This window comes from Lepidochelys olivacea (assembly GCF_965140295.1).
Source record: "Lepidochelys olivacea isolate rLepOli2 genome assembly, chromosome: 9".
NCBI classification, from domain to species: domain Eukaryota; kingdom Metazoa; phylum Chordata; order Testudines; family Cheloniidae; genus Lepidochelys; species Lepidochelys olivacea.
This window is the reverse complement of record NC_140419.1, coordinates 29,229,589-29,257,069: the sequence shown is the minus strand read 5'-3', so window position 1 is coordinate 29,257,069 and position 27,481 is coordinate 29,229,589. Positions and strand designations below refer to the sequence as shown.

Below are 27,481 nucleotides of genomic sequence, written 5' to 3'. Positions count from 1 at the left end.
GCATTCAGTTTTCTTACAAGAAGACTTTTAATAAAAAATAGAAGTAAATAGAAATAAAGAAATCCCCCCTGTAAAATCAGGATGGTAGATACCTTACAGGGTAATTAGATTCAAAACATAGAAAACCCCTCTAGGCAAAACCTTAAGTTACAAAAAAGATACACAGACAGAAATAGTTATTCTATTCAGCACAGTTCTTTTCTCAGCCATTTAAAGAAATCATAATCTAACATGTACCTAGCTAGATTACTTACTAAAAGTTCTAAGACTCCATTCCTGGTCTATCCCCGGCCAAGACAGAATATAGACAGACACACAGACCCTTTGTTTCTCTCCCTCCTCCCAGCTTTTGAAAGTATCTTATCTCCTCATTGGTCATTTTGGTCAGGTGCCAGCGAGGTTACCTTTAGCTTCTTAACCCTTTACAGGTGAGAGGAGCTTTCCCCTGGCCAGGAGGGATTTCAAAGGGGTTTACCCTTCCCTTTATATTTATGACAGCTCATAAAACTATGGCCCTTCCAATGAGGCTGCAAACAAAGGACCTAATCAGAAGATGCGATGAACACCTTCAACTCCCACTAAAGCCAATGCTCACCACTTCCCAATATGAGGTTCAATGGTTCCAATTAGTAACAGTTTCACTGGGTTTTTTGTGAGGGGAACAATAGTTCACTAGGAACTTGACTGAAGCCAAGTCATTTTACATAAGCCACAAAAACAGCCAAACCTGTGATTATTAATGACCTGGATTGAACTAAAATTAAACCAGTGACCATGATTTGAAGGCTCCTTATCTCTTTACCAGTCTCATGAACCACCTAATCTCCCTCAATCTCTATTTATTAAATTTAATAAATACTGGAAAACATTTAGCAGTAAAAACAAGATGACATCTCATAGCTCAACTACAAAAGGAACCGAGGTTATACAGAAAGTATCAAATGAGCACAATTTAAAGTACAACACATGTCAGATACAGAAAAGAAGTTGAGTATTTTTACACTACATAGTGAAGTATGAATAAAATAAAGCCAACTAAACCCAGGTAGGGAGCAATTTCAAAAATTAAACTAAAATAGGGTTAACCCTATTTTCAATCTGACCAGGAAAATTCATCTACACTTCACTTGGTGAATGATTTCTCACCAGGAGCTATTATTTTCAGCCCTCAGATACAACATCTTGTATCCAGAAGCAGCAAGAACAGATCAGTATTTTTTCCCACATATAGGAACATGAGCCATGGTACATGTACAATATCCCTTTATACTTAACCATACCAGTGCTTGCCATTTTGCTTTCAACCCCTCATCTTAGCATAAAATCTCTCTGATAAAACTTAGCTTAAGGATAAGGGAGTTTTACAAAATGTCCTCATCTTTAGCCCTGCTGAACGTGCAGTCAGTTAACGGAAAACATGGAGATGACTATTTTCTGAAAGCTCCTTATGAGCTCTGGACAAACATAGTGAGATAACAATGGCAACTTGTTTGGCTTACTAATTGTTACCAAATGTATGCCATTCTATCAAAACATTCTCAGGAGGATGTCAAAGACTCTTCTTCTAAGCAAACATCTTGTGTCATCCTTTTACTGAAATGGAAAAAGAGTCTCACATAAAAATAGCACCAGAGGAATTCTCATAGAAGTTAAAATATATAAAATGGATCTTTGAAAATGCATCTTTGGAGTTACATTAATTATTTGCCCCAGCTGGGCCTAAAATGTTCCTGGCAAAAGAATAAATGTAAAAATAAAATTACATAAACCTTTTTAAAAACAAGAACATGTTTCAAAACAGACACAAAGGATGCTCTCAGTTACTCCACTTCTCTTTTTTGCTGTGTTCTGACAGGAAACTTTTTTGTGTGTGAAACCTATCTCCTATAACACTACTCCAAAGAAAGCAAAAAATTCAATACCTGATTTTAATACTTCATATTGAGCTGGCCTATTGTGCAAACTCTAGTAAGTCCTAGCATTGAGAACTAAACAAATCTTTGGGGAAAAAAAATAAAGTTTCCATCTGAAACAATTGGTGAAATTCAATAACATTGAACTTCTGAGGCCATGCACTTTTTTTCCATGCCATATGTGGTGAATTTTTAATCAAAACATCACATTCAAGCAAAACTACCACATATTTTAAAGATTATCAAGCTATGAAACATTCCAATGTGCTTTTCTGCTGAAACAATAAATGCAAACAAACAAAAAAATTCTCATATTTGTAACCAAACCTGAAGACTTTACAAATATTTTACGTAGGCAAGACTTACATTGATCCCAATAGCAGTTTTTCCTGGGTAAGCATTCAGGCCCCAGTTCAGTAAAGCACTTGGCATATGCATAGGCATATGCACTAAAGCACATGCTTAACTGTAAGGCTATGTTTAAAGTCCCCGTTTACTTCAACAGGACTTAAGTTTGTGTTTAAAATTAAGCACATTGTAAGAATTCAATGAATCAGGGTCTAACTAAAAGAAAATCAACTAAAGTCTTCAAGATCTGGTCCAAGTTGTGCCAGAAGAGTACAATTTCGTTCCAATAAAGACAGTGGTAGAACTCACTGATTTCAATGGCACAGGATGGAGGCCTGAATGTAATAGTAGAATGTCTAGGCACCCAATCCCAGGTTGATGCAGGAATTACTGGATGAAATCCTAAGACCTGTGTTATGGAGCTGATCAACCTAACACAATGGTGTGCTAACATTATTGGGATTCCAAGGTGCCCCTATAACAATAACAAGGTGAGGAAGACTGTTCTCTAATGGCACTTTATTTTCAGAGCAAAAGGGTTTGGCTAGTTCTGAAGGGACTTGTCCCAACAGAATCTCACTGAACCTGCAAAATAAGTTTCCCATAGAGAAATGTTTCTCTAGAGAAATTTGATGGAAAACTATCAAAGACTCCTAGACACTAGAATAATATAATGGGAAGATTGCTTGCTGCAGCAGTTAATTCATTACCTGTAGGCCTCTCTCAGCCCTGACAACCCAGAGATAGACCGCAGAAAGTGTTCCTAATGCTGCTTTTAGGGATACTAGGAGCTAGAGAAGGGTGGGAACTGTATCTGATTATGATCAACTCTTTCTAGAACCACCTATCAAGGAGGAAAGAAACCCAAAGGGTCAGAGGCATTGGCTAATAGACAACCGGGTCCCACCATGTCTCACTCACACTTCTGAAACAGAACTGAAAGTTCAAAAGTGAGCAATTTGGCACTGTCTGCGCTACCCATATTGATTAAGGGAAACGGATTGCTGAAAAATGTTGCCCGGAATGATTCTATTCCCTTGGACTCTGTAACACTTGCTGTTAGTTCTTGCTTTCTCCAGACAGCTTTTTTTACAAATCTGCTCAATGGCAGGGCAAAAAGAAGATAGAAAGTGAAGAAGAGGGGAATGAATACTGGCAAGAGGAGGAAGAACAGCAGAAAAATTATAGGTACCTGTTCTGGCAGCCCTTAGGAGCTAGACCCACCAACTAAGAGAGCTACTGCTCATTGACATGTAGCCACCTCAAAGTGACACATTTACTTATAGAAGATCCTATAAAAAAAACCCCAAATCTCTTCAATCAGTGCTACCATTGCCCTTTGGGTTGCCAGTCTGAGAAAGCTAGTGATACTACAGTATTCATTTTCCTCTTCTTCACTTTCCTTCCTCCTTTTACCCCATCCATTGAGCAGATTGTTAAAAGCTGTTTGGAGATAGCAAGAACTAACAGCAAGTGTTACACAAGGAGAGACTGGGCTTGCTACTGTTCCCATCAGTCCTTCTAAACCAGTTTAGCTAGTTGCAGAAAAGCAAAGAAAAGGGAAAACAACAAATGGCCTTCTTCTAATACATGGGCTCCTATCAGTTGAACTGAAGAATACAAGAAGAACTGAAAGGCAGGATGTCAGAAGAGATGTTGGTATAGGGGAAGGACTGTAGAGACACAGTGATCTTAAGTACTTTGGCTCAGGGACTAAAGTACTGAGGTGGAAGAGGAGGATTAGAACTAATGGACTATTCTCTCTTCTTGCAACAACTGTGTGTAATTCCCTCCGCAGCAAGGGCCAATTCAGAGCATGGGACTAAAATATAAGGAAGAGGAATCCAATAAGCATGACTCCTTGCAGCATTTAAGGGCTTTCACGTTCCTAGATGAACGATAACTAATTAATAGGACAATTTTTTTTTCAAATTAATAACACAAAATAACAGTCACTCCTTCAATAAGGTTAATTTTATTTTTGTTAGAGATAATGATTATGGCTAAGAAAGCAGGAGAATATACAATTAGTAGCTTAGGTTCCAGGTTGGGAAAAATGTTTTTGGAATTTCTGCTACCAATATCCAGCAATAAATTTAATGAGCAACTGCCTGACAAGGGCTTTTGACTCCTCACAGATTGGTTTTCAAGATCTAGTATTTTTTTATTATTATTATTTCTTGCAGCCCTGATGTTTCCTCATTTCAGATCCTCCAGTGAGACAAGAGCACTGCAAGACTCAAAGGTTTCAGGGGGTTGTGCAAATATTTCCTTAGGTTTTGATCTAATGACTTTGCATTCCCTGAGTTTCACTTTGAGTTTGGGGTTTGAAACGAACCTCAAAACTCAAAACAAAACTAAGTCAAAAGCTACTAAAATTGCACCTACTTTTGCCGCAAGACCATGTGAAATTGCAATCATTAGCCAGCAGATTTGGAATGATTATCTCACAATAATTTCCCTTTCTAATATTTATACAGATTATTGTGGGCCTTCTAGGAATAAGACCTGTAAACACAAACTCCCTGTAATAATTTTGTAGAAAATCTATTTTCCTTGGTATGTGACATACTCCAACAATAGTCTGCAGGGTTAGATAGAATTCCTGCAATTTTCTACGAAAACAGCTCAGTATATATATTTCAATTTCCCATTGGCTCTGTAATACACTTTACTGGGATAGTTCCATGGTCACACAGGCTTTCCATACTGAGGTTAGAACTAACACACAGGATCTGATCACTTGAGCTGAAGGACAATATCCATTGCCTCGGCCACTGAAAGGGGTTATATGCAGCAACAAAGGAATGATAATCTCATAAACCCGGGCAGGGCCCACATTCCGCCATGTAGAAGGCAGTGCTATAGCTAAAGGGTAGGTAAATTGAAAATGCAATTAATTTAAATTCTGATTTCTGTTAATCACAAATTAAATTATAAGATGAAAAGTATCATAATACATAATACCTTACACATTTATAGAGCCCTTTTAATTAAGAAAGAACCCGAGGCATCTTATAAGTTGTGCTGCACCCACCATTGAAATATAGCCACATCAGAGGTAGAATGTGATAGCCACTGAGAATTAACAACAAAATGCATCAGCTGTCAGGTGGGAGTTCAGAGCAACTTCTCCAAAAATTGGAACTGGGCCAGGATGTTCAAAGTAAACACATCTGTTTCTGGAAAAAAGCATCCTGGGACTTTCAGTAACTACAAATGTTCAGAGCCTCAGTTTAAAATCTCATTTTACAGACAATGCTGTCTACAGGTCAGTGTCCTATGGCACCATGCTGAGCTTTTAGTTCAGTGCTGACTCAAAGAGTAGCACCTAATGATTCACCAACACCACATTCCGCAGTATCCAGGTGTGTTCTTTGGAGGCCTCCCATCTTGCTTCGCTAAGAGAGCCCAGGCTGAGGTGACATGGCTACCATCATTATGGAATGACTACTACATAGAATCTATCTTTTGGAGACTCTTAAACCAGAAATTATGGTTGTGTAATGATAATTTTATTACACAGACCATTTCAGCCTAAAGTTTGAGAACTCAAATTGTAAAACCTTGGGAACAATCATGTGAAAAAATGAACGCTGTAGAGTGCACCATAAGAGAGAGACAGATTGACCTATGGACAATTATATTTTCATGATATATGAATAAAATCAAAGTGCGAACAAGCATATCTTTGCTTCATACGATAGTGATGACTGTATTAGAAATGCCTAGATAGCTAGCAAGCATTATTTATTGTGGTACCTATCTAATGACATTACCAATTAAGATAAATGGTTACATTTGAAAGGGCCTGATTCAGCTACCTTGATGCATGCTGATTTAGTTCCTTACTCCATAAATAGTTCCTCTGACCTCAGGGGATTAATTACAGAATCATGTATTACTCAATGTGAAAAGGGGCAGAATTGGTCCAAAAGCAAATAAATCTAAATAGTAAACAGATGCACAACAAATGAATCAGGTGTATTGATTTTACCTTCCTTAAACTCACAGAAATTCAGCAGCTCTATTTCATTATCTTTCTTGGCTGTAAAAAAATTTTCTGCCTCACAGTCCAGGTGCATCTCACAATTTCTTGAAGCAAAATTAGTACAATGAGCAGCAATCCATGTCTTCTAGTTACAATACATCCTGTTAGTACTAGCCACTAATTGTATATAATGAAATAGAGGTTCCCCCCTTATTTCATGAACAAAGTATGAATGAAAATCTATTCTAAGTTCAGTTTTTTACAATATTCATGAATAAGTCAAGCTCAAAATATGGTGATAATTTCCCCCCTGGTTTTTGCCATCACTATCAACAGAGTGCATCCTTTCATTTGTTACTTTTCCCTGCTATATCTGTATGAAAGAGCAGCCCCTTGTTCATATTGAAATCAAGGATGCAGTCTTTACTGTATATTGAAATTAAAATACAGTTTAAAAGATGTTTTGACAACAGTGGAAATGTCCTAATAATGTCTTCAGGATTTTTTCTTTATTAAGAGGCAAAATTCTATTTACAAGCCTCCTAACCAGAAGTGTAACTCATCTTCCATTATAAACAACTTCAGACACTCCTTGATTAGCTAGGCTCTGTGTGAATGGTTGCCACACCAGGCAAAACCTTTTGCTGTTTGCTATATTATGCAATGGTCGGAATATTCCAACCACATAGCCCCATAAGGCTAGAGATATACTACTGACCCCCTGACCAGGATGGTGACAGGGACTATGAAATGCTCAGGGAGATTAGAGAGGCTATAAAAATAAAAAACTCAGTAGTAATGAGGGATTTCAATGATTCCCATATTGACGGAGTATATGTCACCTCAGGATGGGATACATCCTTAAATGACTGCTTCCTGGAGCAACTAGTCCTGGAACTCACGAGAGGTGAATTTTTGATTTAGTCCTAAGTGCAGCACAGGATCTGATCCAAGAGATGAATATAACTGGACCACTTCGTAATAGTGACCATAACATAATAAAATGTAACATCCCTGTGGAGGGGAAAACACCAAAGCAGCCCGCCACAGTAGCATTTAATTTCAGAAACAGGAACTACTCAAAAATGAGGAAGTTATCTAAACAGAAACTAAAAGGTACAGTGCCAAAAGTGAAATCCTTGCAAGCTGCATGGAGACTTTTTAAAGACACCATAATAGACTCTCAATTTAAATGTATATTCCAAATTAAAAAAAAAAAACATAGTAAGAGGACTTAAACAGTGCCACTGTGGCTAAACAACAAAGTAAAAGAAGCAGTGAGAGGCAAAAAAAGCATCCTTTAAAAAGGGGAAGTTAAATCCTATTAATGAATATAGAAAGGAGCATAAACTCTGGCAACTGAAGTATAACAATATAAATAGGAAAGCCAAAAAAGAATTTAAGAACAGCTAGTCAAAGATTCAAAAAGTACCAGCAAAAAATGTTTTAAATACATCAAAAGCAGGAAGCCTGCTAAACAACCAGTGGGGCCACTGGATGACCAAGTTGCTAAAGGAGCACTCAAGGAAGTTAAGGCCGTTGCAGAGAAACTAAATGAATTCTTTGCATCAGTCTTCATAGTTGAGGATGTAAGGGAGATTCCCAAACCTGAGCCATTCTTTTTAGGTGAGAAATCTGAGGAACTGTCCCAAACTGAGATGTTATTAGAGGAGGTTTTGGGACAATTTGATAAATTAAACAGTAATAAGTCACCGGGACAGGATGGTATTCACCCAAGAGTTCTGAAGGAACTCAAATGTGAAATTGCAGAACTACTAACTATGGTATGTAACCTATCATTTAAATCAGCTTCTGTACTAGATGACTGGAGGATAGCTAGTGTGACGCCAATTTTTTTAAAAAGGCTTCAGAGGTGATCCTGGCAATTATAGGTTGGCAAGCCTAACTTCTGTACCAGGCAAATTGGTTGAAACTATAGTAAAGAACAGAATTATCCAACACATAGATGAACAAAATTAGTTGGGGAGGAGTCAGTTAGAATTCTCTGAGGGGGTCAACAAGCATGTAGACAAGGGAGATCCAGTGGATATAGTGTACTTAGATTTTCAGAAAGCCTTTGACAAGGTCCTTCACCAAAGGCTCTTAAGCAAAGTAAGCTGCCATGGGATAAGAGGTAAGGTACCCTAATGGATTAATAACTGGTGAAAAGATGGGGGGAAAGAGTAGGAATAAATGGCATCTTTCAGAATGGAGAGAGGTAAATAGTGGTGTCTCCAGGGGTCTGTATTGGGACCAGTACTGTTCAACATATTCATAAATGGTCTGGAAAAAGCGGTAAACAGTGAAGTGGCAAAATTTGCAGATGATGCAAAACCACTCAATATAGTTAAGTCCAAAGCAGACTGCAAAGAGTTACAAAGGGATCTCAGAAAACTGGGTGACTGAGCAACAAAATGGCAGATGAAATTCAGTGTTGATACATGCAAAGTAATGCACAGTAGAAAACATAAACGCAACCATACATATAAAATGATGGGGTCTAAATTAGCTCTTACCACTCAAAAAAGAGATCTTGGAGTCATTAATTCTTTGAAAACATCACTCAATGTGCAGCAGCAGCCAAAAAATTGAACAGGATGATGGGAATCATTAGGAAAGAGATAGATAATAAGACAGAAAATATCATATTGCCTCTATATAAATCCATGGTATGCCCACATCTTGAATACTGCATGCAGATCTAGTCAGCCCATCTCAAAAAGATATATTGGAATTGGAAAAGGTTCAGAAAACAAAAATGATGAGGGGTATGGAACACCGTCCATATGAGGAGAGATTAATAAGACTGGGACTTTTCAGCTTGAAAAAGAGATGACTAAGGGTGGATATGATAGAGGTCTATAACATCATGACTGATGTGGAGAAAGTAAATAAGGAAGTGTTATTTACTCCTTCTCATAACACAAGAACTAGAGGTTACCAAATGAAATTAAAAGGCAGCTGCGTTAAAACAAACAAAAGGAAGTATTTCTTCACACAATTGCCCAGTCAACCAATGGAACTCTTTGCCAGACAATGGCAAAGACTATAACAGGTTTAAAAAAAGAACTAGATAAGTTCAGAGAGGTTAGGTCCATCACTGGCTATTAGCCAGGATGGGCAGGGATGCAAAACCATTCTCTGAAGTGTCCCTAGCCTCTGTTTGCCAGAAGCTGGGATTGGGTGACAGGGGATGGATCACTTGATTGTTCTGTTCATCCCCTCTGAAGCACCTGGCATTGGCTGCTATCAGAAGACAGGATACTGAGCTAGATAGGCCATTAGTCTGACCCAGTATGGCAGTTCTTATGTATCCCCAAAATTGGGGGTAAGTGGGTCCTTTAGGACGAGTTCCTTTGAGACTTCGGAGGGGTTTCCCAATGGAGTTCTGAGTGGCCACTCTCTCCTAGTAAACCAGTTGTATTTTAAATGTGGGATTCTGGGCTTATTTTTCTGGAGCTTTGGAGATACTTAGAAGAAATGGTTCAGCAGGAGATAATAGGCTTTATAACTTTTCACATTATTCCCTTTTTAGTGGCCATCATCTTGTCGGGTGACATCTGACATGATGAGACGCTGATAATTTAGACTGACCAACTGTCATTCACATTGTCAATCACCAAACATCCAGGTTGCCCACGGTTACAAGGATGGTTTGTGCCTTTGTCCTGCAGTATTTAGTGTTGCTGATTCTTTACCTTGATTTCGGATGAAGAGGTTCTGACAGATAGTGCCAGAGGCAGACAGAGAGCTCATGACAATTGTGGACTTCCTGTGGAGCCTTTGTGTGTGACAGTTTTAGGGCTCATGTGGCATAGCTAGGGCAACATAGCTAGGGCAGCATAGGTGGCTACCAGGGTGGTTTTAATAATTTCATCTGCTTTAGAAGATTGCACGACAATGTTTGGTGTATGCCCCAGGAATATACTGAAGGAGTCTTTGCCCACTCTATTGGATGGCAGTTTGCTTGCTCCAGTGATTTCTCACTTAGCAAAAATATCATTTTTTGTGTGTGGGAGACCCACTATCCTGCCCTCTGTAGAAAATTTACGGTGCAGATGAGGGAAGTCTGGACCAAGTCTCAAGCACACAATCAAGATGAATCTCATTACCTTACCCCTTGTAAGGCAGAGAAAGCCTGCTCAGGTGCAGTATAACTTATGGAAGTTTCTCCATAGCTTTCTTCAGAGCTCTTAGGGTCAGTGAACTGGCAGGAGAGCAAGGTGCAGGGTCATGCTAGGTATGCTTCATACTAGCAACTTCACTTTATCCCACCTACCATCACTTGGAACTGACAGTTGTAGATCTTCAGGAGACCATCTCTCCAAGCTTTAGTTCATGTTTTTAATCATGCAGGGCGGTACTTCCTATGGGCCACTTTCTACTACATAAAAGCTTATTATTTCTCCATGTCTTATGCAACATTTCTGTTGTTATCAGTAAAAGAGGAAGAGTAGACTATACCCAGACTATAATTAAAACGACTTTGTCCCTTTTCACAGAAGTGAGTTCAACACCTTAATATACAATCAGAATTTCTAAGTTCTTTCCCAGCTCTGTCACTGACTGCATGTGTGATCTTGGACAAGTTATTTAGGCCCAAGTTTTCAAAAAGGAACTCATTTTTTATATGCTTCTGTTTTGGTTTCCTAACTTAAGATGCCTAGAATTTGATTTTCAAAGTTACTGAATACCTGCAGCACACATGGAATTCAACTGGAATCTTAAGTATGCAGCATCTCTGATAATCAGAACCTAGATCTCTAGATTTGAGCACCAAAAAATGAAAGCACTGAAGGTAGAGACCACTTCTGAGAATTTGGCCCTTAATATCTCAGTTAATTCATCCATACATAGATAAATAAATAACAGTTCCTCAAGAAGGTAATCTGAGGTGGAAGTAATGAGAATTGACCCAATAATTTGCAATTAATAATTTATCTGATATTTTGGAAAACCTCAATTCCCTTGAGTTTATAAGTTGTTTGGAAGTGTTTAAAAATATGCTTCATTGACTGTGCACAGATTTTTGGAAGTACCGGTTTTCCATATTCACTACTCAAATATGGAACAACTATTGGTTAGCTGTGTTTGCTCCGATAAATCACTTGCTGTTGTGTTTATTCCCTGTTTGGATAACTGTAAGCATGTCCAGTGAAAATTCTTTCATCTTTCTCCAGCATTCATGCTAGTAAAATTTAGATCACATGAATGTTTTCAGAAAAGCTAAGGCAAAAGAGACCTTAAAACAGCTAAAACAAATTCATATAAAAATTCAAACAAAAATGCAATGAAAAATTGTCAGAATTCAGACTATTCTAATTTGTTAAAGGAACACCTTAAATAACATTTCCTTCTAACATTTCTATTGTCACAATAAACCTATAAGATTATTATAAAGGGATTTAAAAAAGAATATTTTTGCACTCCTGAATTTTAGAGCACTTTGTGTATACCCAGGGTCACTGGTTTGTTTATAATGCACCTCATTCCCCACACTTTGAAAATGGGATTTACTAATTACCAGTAGCAAAAGAGCTGAAACTGAAAATGGAAGCATGATTGGGCACAGAAATAAAATGAAGGAGGAAGGAGTCTAGGCCTGATCAGTTTGTTCTTGAGCCAACAAAAGACCTTTCTAAACAATTTCCGGGAAACAGATAAATCTTTAATTTTTTAAAGTAACTTTTTAAAAAAGAAAAATCAGGGCTTACTATTTAAAGGGTGCTTTATCAGAAAATTGATGTTTAAAAATTAGTTTGTAAAAAAAATCCAATGACCCTTTCATATTTGTAAAGCACTTTTACATCTACAGACAGATGTTGCTTTTAATGCTAAACATAGTCAAATTTGACAAGGACACAGAGTTAAGTGTGAGGCAGAGTCAGACTAAAGATTCTTTTCTGACTTGAAAAGTTTGTGTTTTGTTACTCATATTAGAACTACAGAGACCTATTTGACAAAAAAAGCACCTTCTAATTTAAAACCTGTAGCTCTTAAGCTCCTAGTGGCAGCTATTTACGTGGTTCATTCACTCTTCACAAAATGTACCCCCTTAAGCTCAGGGTATAAAGCCAAAAAATAAAATCCACATTATTGAGCATGACTGAACAAACTACTGTACTGGTATGTGTTTGATAAGAGACAGGAAAGGCAAAAGAGACAACCTAAGGCATAAAACAAGACTTTACTTACATATTTCATTTAGAACACTGGAGAAACTCTTATTGACTTCATTGGGAATAACTCCCAGTAGTAAACATTGCATCTGGTAGTAGGTATTTGCTGCTAAGTGCCAAATTCCTCTTTATGATATAGATGTAGAACACAAGTTCATGTCACTGGGAGTTATGCCTGTGTATCAAAGTAAAATTTGGTCTTTTTTTTTTTTTTTTTTTGTTCACTGACCTTATATAAAAGGTGCATTTTCCAGCTTGGCAAGAGTGAATTAAACTGGGCAACATTTTGGGTGTTTTTGATATCTGCTAAATGAAGTGAGCTTCCAACTCATCGCATTTACTCAAACTCACTCAGCTCTAGTAAAAATTAAAATGTTCCAGTTAATTGAACAAGATAATTTAAGTCTCAAATTTTTCCTGCTTCAAATCTCAACATTTTTCCTATCTGAAGGTGGAGAATATGCACTCTCCTGAAATTCTTTAGAATGCCCTGAATACTTAATAGCTATGGGCCAAACTTATGCCCTGACTCTACACAGAGATGTGCCAGTGTGGATTCCCACTGAAATAAATGAGAAGTCACATGGAAAGTGGATCTCTTGAAAATTATAAAGGAAAGTACAAAAAAAAAGTTTGCAGAACCTTTCTGAATGAGGTTGTAGTCCTGATATAAAATAAAAAATTGTCACGTACTTTGATATATGGAGAAAGTTTGGAAGTGCTCAGCTGAGATCCAAAATAATCTTAACGTCAATATATGGAACATTTTCCTTTCTGTTGCTTCCTGAAAACTGAAAGATAGTATTGAGGTTTGAATATCTGCCCTGGGTCCTCTTTATTTCTCAGGGCCTGATCCTGGAATCCTTACATAAATCCAAAGAAACAATCAACAACAACGAGTAGGAGAAGTGGTCCTTACTTATGGGAATAGAGCCACTGAAGCCAACACCAAATTTAATAAACCAAGATGAAGATTTAAGGTTAGCCTTATCTGAAACACACAAGTTTACTCACAAGAACCTGTAAGGTCATGTACCCGTGATCTGGATTAATTAGAAGTTATCCCTGGCATACTGTTTTACATAAATGGCTTGATACCTATTCAAGAGACCACTTTTTAATGTATGATATTGCCAAGATCGTGATCAGCAGGGACACTCAATCTAAAAGGGAGAAGTCTTGATTTTGGAATATACTCCAACTAAAAGGTCCAAAGAAGGTAAAATCTGTTCATCTTGAGGGTGCATGGCAAAGCCCATCTAATTCTCCCAGGCTTTTGGGGAGGGAGGAGCATGACAAGGTTAGTAATAGGATGAGGATTATTTTTGTTCATTTTCTTGGTTGATTGTGGGGGTGGGGGTAGATGTTTTATTTTATTGGGGTGAAATTGCAGGATTTATCATTTTCTAAAGATTATACTTTAAGTACATGGCAGAGGCATCAACAGTCAGGGTTAGGCACCATTTTATCAAATTGCACAAATCACATTAAAAAAAGTTCATAAATATAATAGTTTGCCCTATACAGGTTCACTGAAGAATTTCAAAGCACTTTCCTAGCATTTATTCTGGCCTCCCTTGCAAGGGAAAGAGCAGGGACAGCATAGGCAGCCCTTTTCCACTGTTTTAGATCTGTGAGAGGAACAGCCTCATGCCACACCGTTAGCAAAATACCCAATTGAAGGTGTCTCTTGTGCCTGCCATATCCCTGTCGCAGAGGTCCAAGGAATGGTGAAAGCACAAGCAGCACCCAAGCACATGACACACCTGCCGCTGCTCCTGTGTGCACACTCCCACTGCTCCTGGAAATATTCTGTACACCTGTGTATTCTGCAGGCAGATTTCCTCCAGGCACTGATGTGTGTGGTTTTCCTCTGCAATTCCCTAATTGATTGTGGATGATACAGCCACAGGCTGACCATAATTAAGTTTCACACCACCCTGTGAGATAGGCAAGTATTATACCCATTTTACAGATAGCGGACTGCATGAAACACAGAGCTATTACACACAGCAATATGATGCTGGAGACAGGAATAAACTAAAAACTATACACATAAACTAAACTATAAAGTCAAAAACAATGCATAAAACTTGCCTAGTTTTGTTGCAAACTCAAACCTCAGCACAGGTTTGTCAAACAGTTCACAAACCTGTTGCATGAACCTGGGATGATTTAGGGTTTCAAAACAAAAGCAGGTGAAATTCAGTGGCTCAGACAGTCTCAGTTTGAGTTTTTATTCAAATCAGAAGTTCAAAGCATAACTCAAACTACCAACCTAGAAAAGAGACCTGGGGAGATATCGAAGACAGTTCAATGAGGTTCCCTGCTCAATGTTCAACAGCGATCAAAAAAGCTAACAAGATATAAGTTTGCGTAAGAAATGGGATGGAGAGTAATATGGATAATTTTAAAATACCCTTATTTAATTCAATGGTGTTGTCTCATCTGGAATACTGTGTACAGTACTGGTCACCATCTCAAGAAGGATATGACAGAGGGAGGTTCAAAAAAAGGTGACAAAAATGGTCAAGGGCATGGAAAAACCTTCATATGAAGATAAACTTTAAAAGACTGGGATTATTTAACTTGGAAAGGAGATGAAGAAAAGAGGACATGATGAAAAAAGTGTATAAAATACTGAATGGGCTAGAAAAGGTTGTGAGCTTCTGTTCTCTCTGTCTTATAATATGGAAACAAGGGCAATTTACTAAAATCAAAAGGTGGCATGTTCAAAATGAGAAAAAGGAAACACTATTTCACACAACATGTAATTAAACTGTAGAATCCAGCTGGTCGAAAAGTTTTCCATCATTTTCCATCAAAAAATGCAGTTTAGTCAAAATAAAAAACATTTCATAGGAACGTGTTGATTTCAATTAAAGTTTTTGACTATCGTGATTCATTTTGTTTCAAATGTTATAGTCTATTAAGATATGAATTGAATTATTTACATATTAAATATAACATACTATAAAGGCAAACATGCTTTGATGGTCCTAAATTGACATTTTTCAGAATTTGTATTCTGCAGGAAATTTTGGCTTTTAATTGTGCTTTGGAACATTATTATTTTAAAATGTTCGAATTTTGTGCAGAAATTCTTTTCCCTGACCAACTCTACTGTGGAACTCATTGTCACAAGACATTGTTGAGGCCAAGTACTTAACAAGATTCATAAAGGGACTGAACATTTATATGAATATTAAGAATATCCAGACCTATCATAAGTAATGACAGCAACATTTTTTGAAAGGATATGAAGCCTTATGCTTCAGTGCTTCAACTATGTGCCAAGTATTATGGGGGGCAGGTGATCCCACATCTGCTGACTACAGGGTTCTTAGACATTCCACTCAATCAAACAGTACTGGTCACAGTCAGAGACAAGATACTGGACTAGATGGCATGCTGGATCAGATCCAAAGTCCAATTCCTATTATATGTTTTCAGTAAGAATTGTGGATATGGAACACTTCTGAAGATCAGTATCACAAACAACTCAATTCTGTACTGTTCTAAATGGAATCCAGGATATCTGGACTTTGAGATCCCTGTTCTGTACACTGTATTAGACTAAAGGGAAGATAATTTCTGGAATACTGTGGAAAATCTCAAAACATTCTTGTGAATGTATGAAAGAATCAATATCAAAAGAGTTGGGTAAAACGCTGGCTTTTTATAGCCAAGAATCATTTTGGTTACCAAATTTGAGATAGAGAAACTAGAGCTGGAAGAGTAGTTAGCAGAACAACATACATTTTCAGTTCCTTTCAAAAGTTGAAAAATCTATTATTGAGACACCTTATGGAAAAGGCACATACTTGCATGGAGTTCATAAACTAAGCATTATTCATAGCTCTTTCAGATGATGAAAAATGCAGAGTAGGCTGATAACACAACTCGGGTTTCTGCTAAGTATTGCAGCATGAAGAGGTTGCCTTTCAAACAGGACCTAAAGTCAATTAGGTCCATGTAACTGTTCAAAATTCATTAGAAAGACCTTAGTTAAGCTTTGGTTCCATGCATGCTATGGTATATGATAAGATAGCCTAGAGCAACAGCAGCAGTCTGGTGGCACTTTCTAAAATGTTTCCAGTACTTGAAAGCAGTTGGATTTGTTAAAATTTCTAAAAGGATTATATCAAGATGAACAGGTTTTTTTCTTTTTTTACTTTCTCCAAGCCAGTACAATAATATTATATAGAGCTTTTCATCTTCAAAGATCTTTACAAACCTTAGCAATTCACAATAAGTTAATAGTTGTAAAAATATAATAAAACACACTTTTGTTTTCTTGCTAGATTTTTCTCTGTTAGTTGTTGGAATTAACTGTAAATGGCAATAACTTTTCTAACTGGAATTGTTCTGCAATTTGAATGTTAAACTCATTGCAAAGAGAGTATGGACAGATCTCACATACAGTCACAAACTGAAATAAATTAACAACTTCAGACTCTGCTAACCCCAATGAAGGACCACAGCTCAGTCTTCTCTTTAGTGTATACAGCTAGTTGATTGCTGTTGTCATTATTTCAATCATAAGCAGGAATAATATCAGAAACAACAATAGAAAATGTTTCACTTAACCAAAATGAACCACATCTAATGTCTGTAGCAAATAAAAAACACGAAGAAGCCATTTTCACCATTCTCCTTCTGTTCATTTCTTAACAGCTGCTGTAAAAGAATCTTTCAACTCTCTCAGGTACACCTGAGTAATTCTACCACTTAATATTAAAGGTTCAATCCTGCCAACTGGCTAGAGCCCTCTGCTCCCACTGACTTCAAGGGGAAATTAAGGCACCCACCAACTGGCAGGATTATATCCTTTGGGACTCCATTCAAACAGGACATTACACAACTAGTCCCACTGACATAAGGGACTTCTCAACGTCAGAAAGGGTATCTGAATCCTGCCCTTAATGAAGAAGTTCTGTGCTCTTGAAGATTCCCAGGCACCTCTGCCTATTTATTTCCAACAGCATGTAAGAAGCTCAAAGACTGATAGCCCAATCCTGCAGACTTTACCAATGCAAAATTCCTATTGAAAGTTTTACATTTATAAAGTTTGCGTGATCTGGCTCTACAGAGAGCTTTCTGCTCTCAGAACTATTCCAAGTGTCCCAGTTTCAACACTCTAACACAGCTAGAACTTGTTTGAAGCTAGAGAAGGTGGTCAGGTTTTAGATGGCATTAATACCATTTCCTAACTGAGGCCTAATCCTGCAAGTCCTTCTCACACTGACTAGTACTTAGTATTTCCAATAAAGTCAATAGGATTACTTGCATAAGTAATTAGGCCTTCAATAGTATTGCTGCTGCAGGGCCAAAGGAAGGAGTCTCTCAAATGCCATTTGCTTTTTTTAATTTAAAAATTATGAAACAATTTGCACTTTACAATAATGGAGAAATGATTCAATACCAGAAATCATGTACTTTTTCTCGTTTGTTTGCATCACAGTCAGAAGAGATTTTTAAAAGATAGAAGATACTGTATAGCAGTGGAAATAAATCTTAATGCAAAACCACCAAACAAATCAGGGTTATTCTTAACAATATCACTTAGTCCTTACAGAACACTTTACATCTTCAGAGTGCCCTGTGACCGTTCGTTCATACAATACTCCCATGAGGTAGGTATACATTATTATTCCCATTTTACAGATGGGAGCCTGAGGCACAAAGGTAAAGTAACTTTCTCAAGGCAGACAATAAATCAGAGTCCAAGCAGGAAAGGAAACTCAGGCGTTCCTGGCTTGCAGGCCATACCTTCTAACTTTGTAAACACCATGGAATCTTTGGTATGGCTGAATGAATAGCAGACCACATACCTACAATAATAAAGAACAGGAGAGCAGTTTAAAAAGTCCGCAAAGAAAAAGCCACATACTTCCTTCTCACAAGCCTGCTCCATGTTTGTCTGGCAGTTGATTCCAATATGGAACGCTAAGGAACAGTTTCTGACCTCCTAGTCTAATTGTTTTGTGCCAATCTTGCAGCACAAAGGCCAGAAAACCACCTTAATTGTCTGCATGGGAATTCCTCCTTTGTAAGGGGAATCCCTGGGTGGCATAGGGACTCTAAACCACTCCTGTATATCTCCATGGTTCAAGGGCATGGGAAGAGACAAGAGGGCATGACTGGAGCCATAACTGCAGTTTGGCTATCCTGATACCCTTGGGCTACACTAATGTGCAACAGAAATTAGATCAGTCCCAAACTAGTCCCAGAAGCCAGATCTCACAAAAGATGGCACCAAATGCCCCACACCTCCTGGAGCAGATGTAGCTTAGGGTCTGCATTTAAATGTTATCAGGCAGGGAAATTCTTAGTACAGGAGCTGTAAGTAGAAGCATATTATGTTTAGTTTTAATACTTACACATGTTTTAATTTTTTACAGTCACATTTCCAGAAGGGAGTAAGACAACATTACTTCCAGCACCTAAAGAGGATTTTTAGACCTTGTACTAGAGTGATTTCATTTCCACCTCCACAAAATTGCTTATTTTTGTGCTATGCAAAAGATTTGAAGTTTGTACAGTATATGGAACACATGCTATAATTTACTTGGCAACACAAACTTGCTTTAATCCAGATGAAGAATCAAATTAGCAGACTGATTTGAATTAGCCCCTATAATTTACTAAGAAGCAGAGTTTCTTCAGCTCTTTCATTTTTAGACTACTTGAGAAGAGTAAGAATCCTTTCCCACGGGCCACCTCTTCTCTCCCAGTTCCACACTGCATGATTTTCAAAATATTTGAATCTATAGACCACCAGGAAAGGAACAACATAGTTAAAATCACTTCACTAAGGAGCAGATTTTGTAGTGATAGTCAAGCAGAACTCCCAGTGGTGTCAGTACTGCAGGATTTAGCCTTAAACATCAACAAACAGATATACACCCAAGAAAGATATTCAGTCTCCTTCCATATTACAAACAATCATTGCCCAGAGACCATATTGTAAAATATCACTTAGCTCTGCCAACCACATTGTTTAGCTCTGTTTCAAATGCTCCTTTTGGTACCAAAACTGTGCAAGCTCACAGAATGAGACTAAACCATATTAAATTGTCTAAGACCTAGATATTCTACTATATGTTTCAGTTTTTAAAAAGCCTCCAAACACTTCACAAGCATTATTCCTTTATATTCTTAATGACACACAAAAATATTAAAAGTGCACAAATAGGTAGTGCAAATAAGGATAATCCCATGTATATTTTAGTACTTATTCTTCAACCAACCTTTGTGTTGAGAGGAACATGGCTAGTCTGTTATTTAATTAATATCTAGGCTCAGAGATCACCCTTTGCTTTTCTTTAATTTGATAAAAGAAAAGCCTTCTTTCTGGATTAACACAAATATAAAATGGAAAGACTGTGGAACATAAAGGCCATGGGTTGCATTTTGCACTGGATAGGTTCTGGTTGAATGAGATCTGGGATGTGTGCCAAATTAATAGAAAAAAAATCCTGTTCTTCCTCTCCAATAGCCACAATGTTCATTATTAAGAAAAGCATATGAACCAGAGGATTTGATTTTAATAACACCAATGTCTTCATTAATCTGTACTTTCCATTTAGCCTCATTATTGAGTGAATGCTGAGTTAATGCAGAACCTATTATTGTTGGATTTTCCCTGGAAAAAAACCCTCTTTTCCCTCTTCTTTTATCATTCATTCAAGGACTATCAGGTGTGGGTGTCATGTTTTTAAACAGGCCGATGGCTGTCAATGGCTGTTTTCTTACCTCTGGTCTGGGAGGCTACGTTAGTAATGTGCTGTCTACAAAGGAAATGGAAAGCACCCTCTCTCCCCGCAATAAAATAGCTTTTAGTTCAAAACCATATTTATTTTGGTGTTGTTTTAAATGCTGTTATGTCAAGAGACCTCTCACTATCACCTGCAACTGAGCTGATCTTTCCTAGATGTTCCAGGGGCCTCCTTCTAAATCAAGAGCACTGATAGCCAACACTGCTTTGTATCTGCCGAACAAATAGTGGCCTTTTGTCGAGCACAAGTTCCTAAACAAACTTAATCTCTCTAACACTGTGACAGATGACATTTAGATGTCCTTGTTACCCTTAAAATGAGTTTTATTGACAATCAGAGAACAAAAAGAAGGCCCAGATAAAGCCCAATGGTTTATAGGCCTGCTAACAACATCTTAGTTCTTAGTGCAGAGGGTGTAGAGAAAGCCTGAAGTTGCCCCCATTTTCCCCTGCTTTGCTATATCACCATGACAACAGATATAGAAATCACTTAGTGACTCCTAGAAAGAAAACACAGTGACACAGTACCCCTTGTATGGCGAATCAAACTAAAGCCTTCATTCAAATGGCTATTCAGCTTGGGCATTCATGTAGAGGATGGGGTGGATTTTACACAGGTAACAACAACAGAAAGGCCAGCAAGCACTCCAGCCACAGCATATGGTAAAGTCTCTGTTTAATTAATGCATCCTCAATAGAATTTATCCATTTTAAATTTGTTTTCTTTTACTTGAAACATCATTAATGTAAAGGGCAACATTAATCAACATCTTGCAACTTAAAAGGGCATTAAAGAGTGATCTTTTTCCCCCCGTATGCAAAAGAATCTTTTCAAGTAGTTTTGCTAACTGCGTCTGATTCAAGGCACATTCTAAGAGTTCTTCATCATAAGGCAAATCTAGAGAGGCCTCTACTGGCCAGTCTCACTATGTGCAATTTTTTATTTGTAAGTGACTCAGAAAAGCAAGTAGTAAAATGACGACAAGCTTTTATCTTAAAGTTGCATGCAGAACAGATTACTGATAAATATATTGCGTAAAATACAGAATAATTGTGATTTTTTTCTTAAGCCATCACATGCAGTATACATTTGTTTTTTTTTAAAAAGTAGGGAGACTATAAAGGTTTATCCCAGATGTGATGTATGTGCCCCTATGACATTTTAAGGTATTTTAAGATTATATGACTAAAATGAATGAGTAATCATTTTTCTTTGTGCACAGGACCCCCATGTAACTTTGGGAATTAAAACCATTCTAATATGGATTTTTTTGCATGCAGGTGGCATTTCATAGGTGCATTTCTCCTAGCACAAGTAAAACATACATCAAAGCTCAAATAACTTAAATTGAGAGCACTAGAAAAAGAAGTTATGGAAAACCTGGAGAAGCAGGGTTCCATGGTGACAACACAAAGACTGAAAACTTCAAAATCTTCCATTTGGGTTCCTGTAAGTAGCATTTAACATTATGAACAACCATGTATTTTGTGCTAATAAAAGTATCACCAGTTCTAGCTCAAAATAAGATTGCATTTCCTTCTTTAAAAACAAAATTTGAAGAGTGAGAAATTTTGTTCATGAAACATTAAGATATTTAGAATTAACTGCATAGACTTCTTGTTTCTTAAATTTAGTACAAACCATATGCCAGGGTAGAAGCACTTGTGGGCATCAAAACAACCCAGTAGCCACAGAAGATGTAACTCACTGGAGATTATCTGTTTTCCTTAAGTGTTGAAACTTCCTATCTAAACAATGATGGGTTAAACAGACATATCTTTAACCTAACAGAAAAAGGCATAACAAGATCTGAATGGTTGAAAGCTGATGGTAGACAAATTAAGACCAGAAATAAGGGGCACATTTTTGACAGTGAGCATAATGAACCACTGGAACAACTTGCCTTGGGATGGGAAAGAGGTGTCATTTAGGCATCTAGTTAATTTAATGTACACTGTCAAGCATCTTTAAAAAAAAATGCACTGCAGGCCTGAGCTGCCACCTTGCAGTCCCGGCAGTGACACCTACTGGGACAAACAGGGTCTGAAACAGCTATAAATTTTTTCTGGCTTTGAAAGTACAATGTAAGCTTTACTCTGTAACGATCAAGTACCACAAGTTACAGTATTACAGTTTATTTAGAGACAAAACTGCCTCTTTCATTATTGAAGCAATAAGGGAAGCAGGAAAAAAACCCGTTAAATCTCATCAGTTTAATTAAAACAATGAGGAGGCCGGTGGCACCTTAAAGACGAACAGATTTATTTGGGCATAAGCTTTTGTGGGTAAAAAACCCACTTCTTCACGAAAGCTTATTGCCCAAATAAATCTGTTAGTCTTTAAGGTGCCACCGGACTCCTCGTTGTTTTTGTGGGTACAGGCTAACATGGCTACCCCCCGATACCCAGTTTAATTAAGAAAGTGAAGGAGCCAGTAGCCATGTGAATAGACAATATAATATGCTACTGTCATCTACCAGATGTCACACAAAAAATATTACAGAGTTTGTAAGTCATTCCAAGAATGGTACCTTCAACAGTTTGCTAAACAGCTACATATACTGAATATGCAAAATATTGTATGTTACCAGAAAAAATTCTTAGGTGGTTTCCTATGAACCTAAATGTTTTATATACACTTTGACATACGATCAGAAGCTAAAATATTCCTATAATTATTACATCGGCAGCACCACAAATGTCTATGCCACTTTATTGAACAAATAAAATACATGATCTATTCCCTAAAGAGCTTACACTCTAAGATCCAATTCTGCAAACCACTGATCACATGAGTAGTCACTATTCATGCAAACAGCTTTATTGGAGTTAGTGGAAGTATTTGGATGAGTGAGGACCAGTCATAAGAGTAAGATTTCACAGGATCAAGCCCTAAATTTATTGAGTGAAAACTGACAAAACTGGGTTGCGGGGAAGGATAACATAAATAAGGTAACATAGTTGTATATGTTTGGAATGGTCACCTATTGACAGCTCTGGAGTTTGTTTGCTTCTTAGAAATGTGTTTGTATCATTACATGACCAATTCTTTTAGTCAAGGTCTTTGTCTTCCTCTAGACCCTTGTGGCACCAGCCGTTCCGACAAAGGTCAATACAAATACTACGTATCAATCCAGATGTTCAGCAACCCATGCAGGCCTTTGATGCCAGCCTAATAATAAATAATAATAAAACAGTTTTAAGAATATTGATTGAGTGCATTTCATAGCGGAATCTCTGGAATGTAGTAATTTCCTGGAAGAGACAGAATGACCTAGTGAAAGTGCAAGGAGAACATTTAAATTGGTTGATTTTTTTAAAGTTGTTTTAGTTTTGGGGGTTATTTTTGTTTGTTTTTTACATTGACTTCACTAGCTCTATTTTAAAAAGTTACTAGATTGTGAGCCATCAGTCAATACATTTTTAATGTTAAATGAACTTCCATGAAATAATTCTGTGTGCTACGGTAATTAGAAAGTGAACTCATAATTACAGTCTAACAAGTGCCCTTGTGCATTTTTGATATCAGACAGGCTGGAAACCTCATGGAGAATTCCACAAGGGACTGCCATACAAATGACCTGGAGACCTGTTTTCATGGATGAAGCTAGGATAGCATTTCCTGCATTTCCGTTATGATCCTCTGACAGATATGCAATTCACTTATTATAATGAAAATCTAGAATTAATAATTTGGAAGCTATGCAGCCACAAAGAGAAATTTAATCACTATTTAAAACATGTTTTGGGTTTTTTTCAGCACACCTGTAAATGAAGTAGAATGCACTGTGCTGAAGAGGGAGACCAGCATAGAAAATGTTTATATATAAAGCTATTTCCTAATTTATTATTTTTTTAAAAAAGCCCAAAGGTCTTAACTATAAATCACTTTTACACTTGTAAGGAAAAATTTCTCTATCTGGTCTATATTAAATATGCAAGGGAAATATAGTATGTGGGCTATATAGGACATATATACCTATTGGAAAGAATAACATTTAAAAATACTTTTTCATGATCATGCTCTGGAAACAGGATATGCAGAACTGTTTACAAATAAGTTACTTTTAAATATAAATTGAATATGAAATATGATCCAGTCTAGAAACATACTGGGAATGAATCCACAATTAATGTCCAAAGTATAGAACTCTTACTTCATTAATTACATATTGATATATGAGATACCACATGTTTGCTTTATGGTATCCTCATACCATAATATTAATATGTTAAATGAGAAGGACAAAGTAAGTTAATGGAAACACAATACAGTAACAGAAAATAAATGACAGTAAAATAATGGGTACAAACTAGAAGCAAAATTCTTTGGATTGTACCTTCACGGTTAATTTGTGGCAAAAATTAAACCTCTGGGGAGAAAGAAACTAAATGAGGAAACTGCAAAATGGATTAAGTTTTCCTGAATACCTGAACTAGTAATGCAGTTAATATCTACAACAGCCAGGAAGATGGACTCTGTTTTTTTCCCTTAGAAAAGTCCATCAACCATTTTCAGGAGGGATTTGCACAGTATAAAGCTCCAAAAAGCCCAAGTGCTGACAGAGGAAAATGGTATCTAGCAGCACAGGGCAGCCTCGGCAGCCCATCAAGAGCAAAACCACATAAGAGAGCCAGAGGCATATCCAGAGCTACCAACACAACTGCCTACAAAGCTGCCAAGGAGACAGAAGCTGCTTGTGGGAAAATATTACTTAGTTTTAGCATCTGGGTCCTATGATTATTATCCAAAGAGAGACAGAGTGGTAAGCTATGGTGAGATAAACAGCACCTCATTCCTCCCTTACCATACACGCACACACAAATCTCTTTCCCCCCAAACTAGATACACCCGATATAATTTATTTCAATTTTGGCCATGTTTTGAATCCATTTCTACAGACAGCTTTAGTAAAGGAACACTTGCCCACACTTAGTGTATGAGACATAGTAGGGCTATTTGTTACTGTTGTTATGTTTGTCCTGAAATGTAAGCATGTTTACAGTAGAAATGAAGTCCCAGCTCTCTTGCAGGTAATCCTAGGGAGTCTAAAAGGCTCAAGGGAATCCCAAACAGGGATGCTTTAAAATGAACTTCTGCTCCTGTCCAAATACATTAAAACAGGGTCAAATATTTAATCTGATTTTTCCTCATTTTTGGGAAGAGAACAGACCCCAAATCCCTAACAGTTCTAGTATCAATCCTCTCCTGTATCTCACTTTTTTTTTTTTTTTGGCTGAAAGGAAGAAAGGACACAGAAAAAGAGGGGTGCTCTACCCACTTGTCGTTTACCGTGTGTGAAAAAGAGAGAGAGTGTTTTTGCTGGCTAGTAAATAAGGCAAAGTAAGAATTTGCTTTTTAAGGTGACAAATGCAACAACAACAACAACAAAAAACAACTTAAGGTAATATAAAGGCTGGAGAGATGTTATGGTTAGTTAATAGGCCCTAAGTTCCCAGAGTTATATCCACAGTTGTTCAGACAACTGTGCAATCAAAAGCTTTTGGATAATGTACAAACGTTTCCATATTCAAGCTACATCTTCACTCTGTGGAAGAAAATGATTTCTGTTTTAAAATATATGGTATTATCTTCTTACAATAAATTCATGTTTTTTTCTGCAGAACTTTATGAGTGGAGCTTCAGTATAACCTGCGTTGTTGTCAGAATTGCAATGAATACATTGCAAACTATTGAAACAAATCAGGACTGTCACTCTACTTCATTATAAGGAGAGTTCATTTATATGTGTGATTCCCATAAGGGGGATTGCAACATATCTACAGTGTGGAGTCACAATTTCAAATAGCATGATATGTAAAATGCAATCTATTGGTATGTTTTGAAAAAACTCAATTTTCCTGAACTGCATCTGAAGTGATTAAAGAGTACAAGTAGTTATTTTAGTATATATTTTGAAGTTGGGCAAATCTGTGTGGGTATACATACAGATTCAAATTTAGTGTTTTAAAGTAAATGTATAGAATATTTTTACTGAATAGTAAGTATTTCCAGTGAGGAACAAGGGTCTTACATTAATCTAAACAGAAACCATGGGAATATCTGGGATCCACACATATATTTAAGAGTATAACTAAAAGAAAATATCCAAGGGAGACTAACCTGTAACATAAGAGGAACTACAGCCTGGAGTTACTGTATAATAACCCAAGAATCATGGATTCAATGCCACAATCCATTTTTTGTTTTGTTTTGTTTTTTAGTTCTCACCAGCAGAAGATACTTTGATTCTAACGATGGACTCTTTTGATTGATGGACCATTTGATAGAATGTTACTGAGAGATTATTATTTCTGTTCCTGTGTAAACAAATACATTCCAAAACCCATTTAAATGTATAGTATTATTTATACCATTATTAAACAAAATGGCAAAAATATTATTAAATTGTTCCATCGCTTCCCTTTTTATTATATAATATCAAAATTCAATATGAACATGTCTAAATGCAAAGCGAGGCTCAGTTCTTAGAGAAAGCTACTGTACATATGACTGGCATTAGTCACCTTACCCTAGAAGACAAAAGGAGAAGTAAATGTGAAAATATGTTGTATTAAACAAAGAAAGGTTTTTTAAAAAATCATTTGCAGGTATTGCTTGTGCTTTGTGAATGCAGCTTTAATATTTTTAAAAGATGAGTATGAAAGATTGAATTTGATATTTCTGAACATGTTCATTTCAAAAGAAAACATATCAGAGGCAACAGAGTATATATCAGATGGTGCTGTGGGTTACTGTGTTCCCCATTAAAAAGAAAAGTAAATAGTCATATAAAATGTGTTCATAAGGCTAGAGTTCAAGTCAGACCTGTTCCTCTTGTATGCTTTAATAAGCATTATTTTTGAAGCCATAGTGTAGTTTAAAAAAAGCCACAGGATTTTTTATTTTTTATATAAAGATTCCATACATCAGCAGGTTTTACTTCCTCTTTTTGCAGTGGGGAGTGGTCCATATTTGGTATATTACTTGAGTCCAATGATTTTGCCTCCTTTAAGTTTTGCTGGCATGCAGATCTTGCCTGCATTCTACAATTTCATATTTCATTCCATTTTACTTACAACAAACCCTATATGCAAGCTGCATTGTGATATTATTTGTCCTTGATTTTCTGAAAGTCTTGCACAATTTCTTTAGTGCCAGAATATATATATTTTTAATAAGGAATTGTTTAATAAGACAAAGTTTGAGCACTCAGGCCCAAATGATCCAAATATAACATGTCATTTAAATGGTTGGTTTAATTAGCAA

The 27,481-nt window shown here is 36.9% G+C and overlaps 1 long non-coding RNA gene across 1 annotated transcript; it reads left to right on the top strand.

Annotated features, from left to right (window-relative positions):
* Positions 1-20,813: 20,813 nt before the first annotated feature.
* LOC311526554 lies at positions 20,814-26,516 on the top strand. The gene is made up of 3 exons (XR_014713049.1): positions 20,814-20,874; positions 21,493-21,661; positions 26,437-26,516. It is a non-coding gene; the product is annotated as an uncharacterized lncRNA (long non-coding RNA).
* Positions 26,517-27,481: the final 965 nt, after the last annotated feature.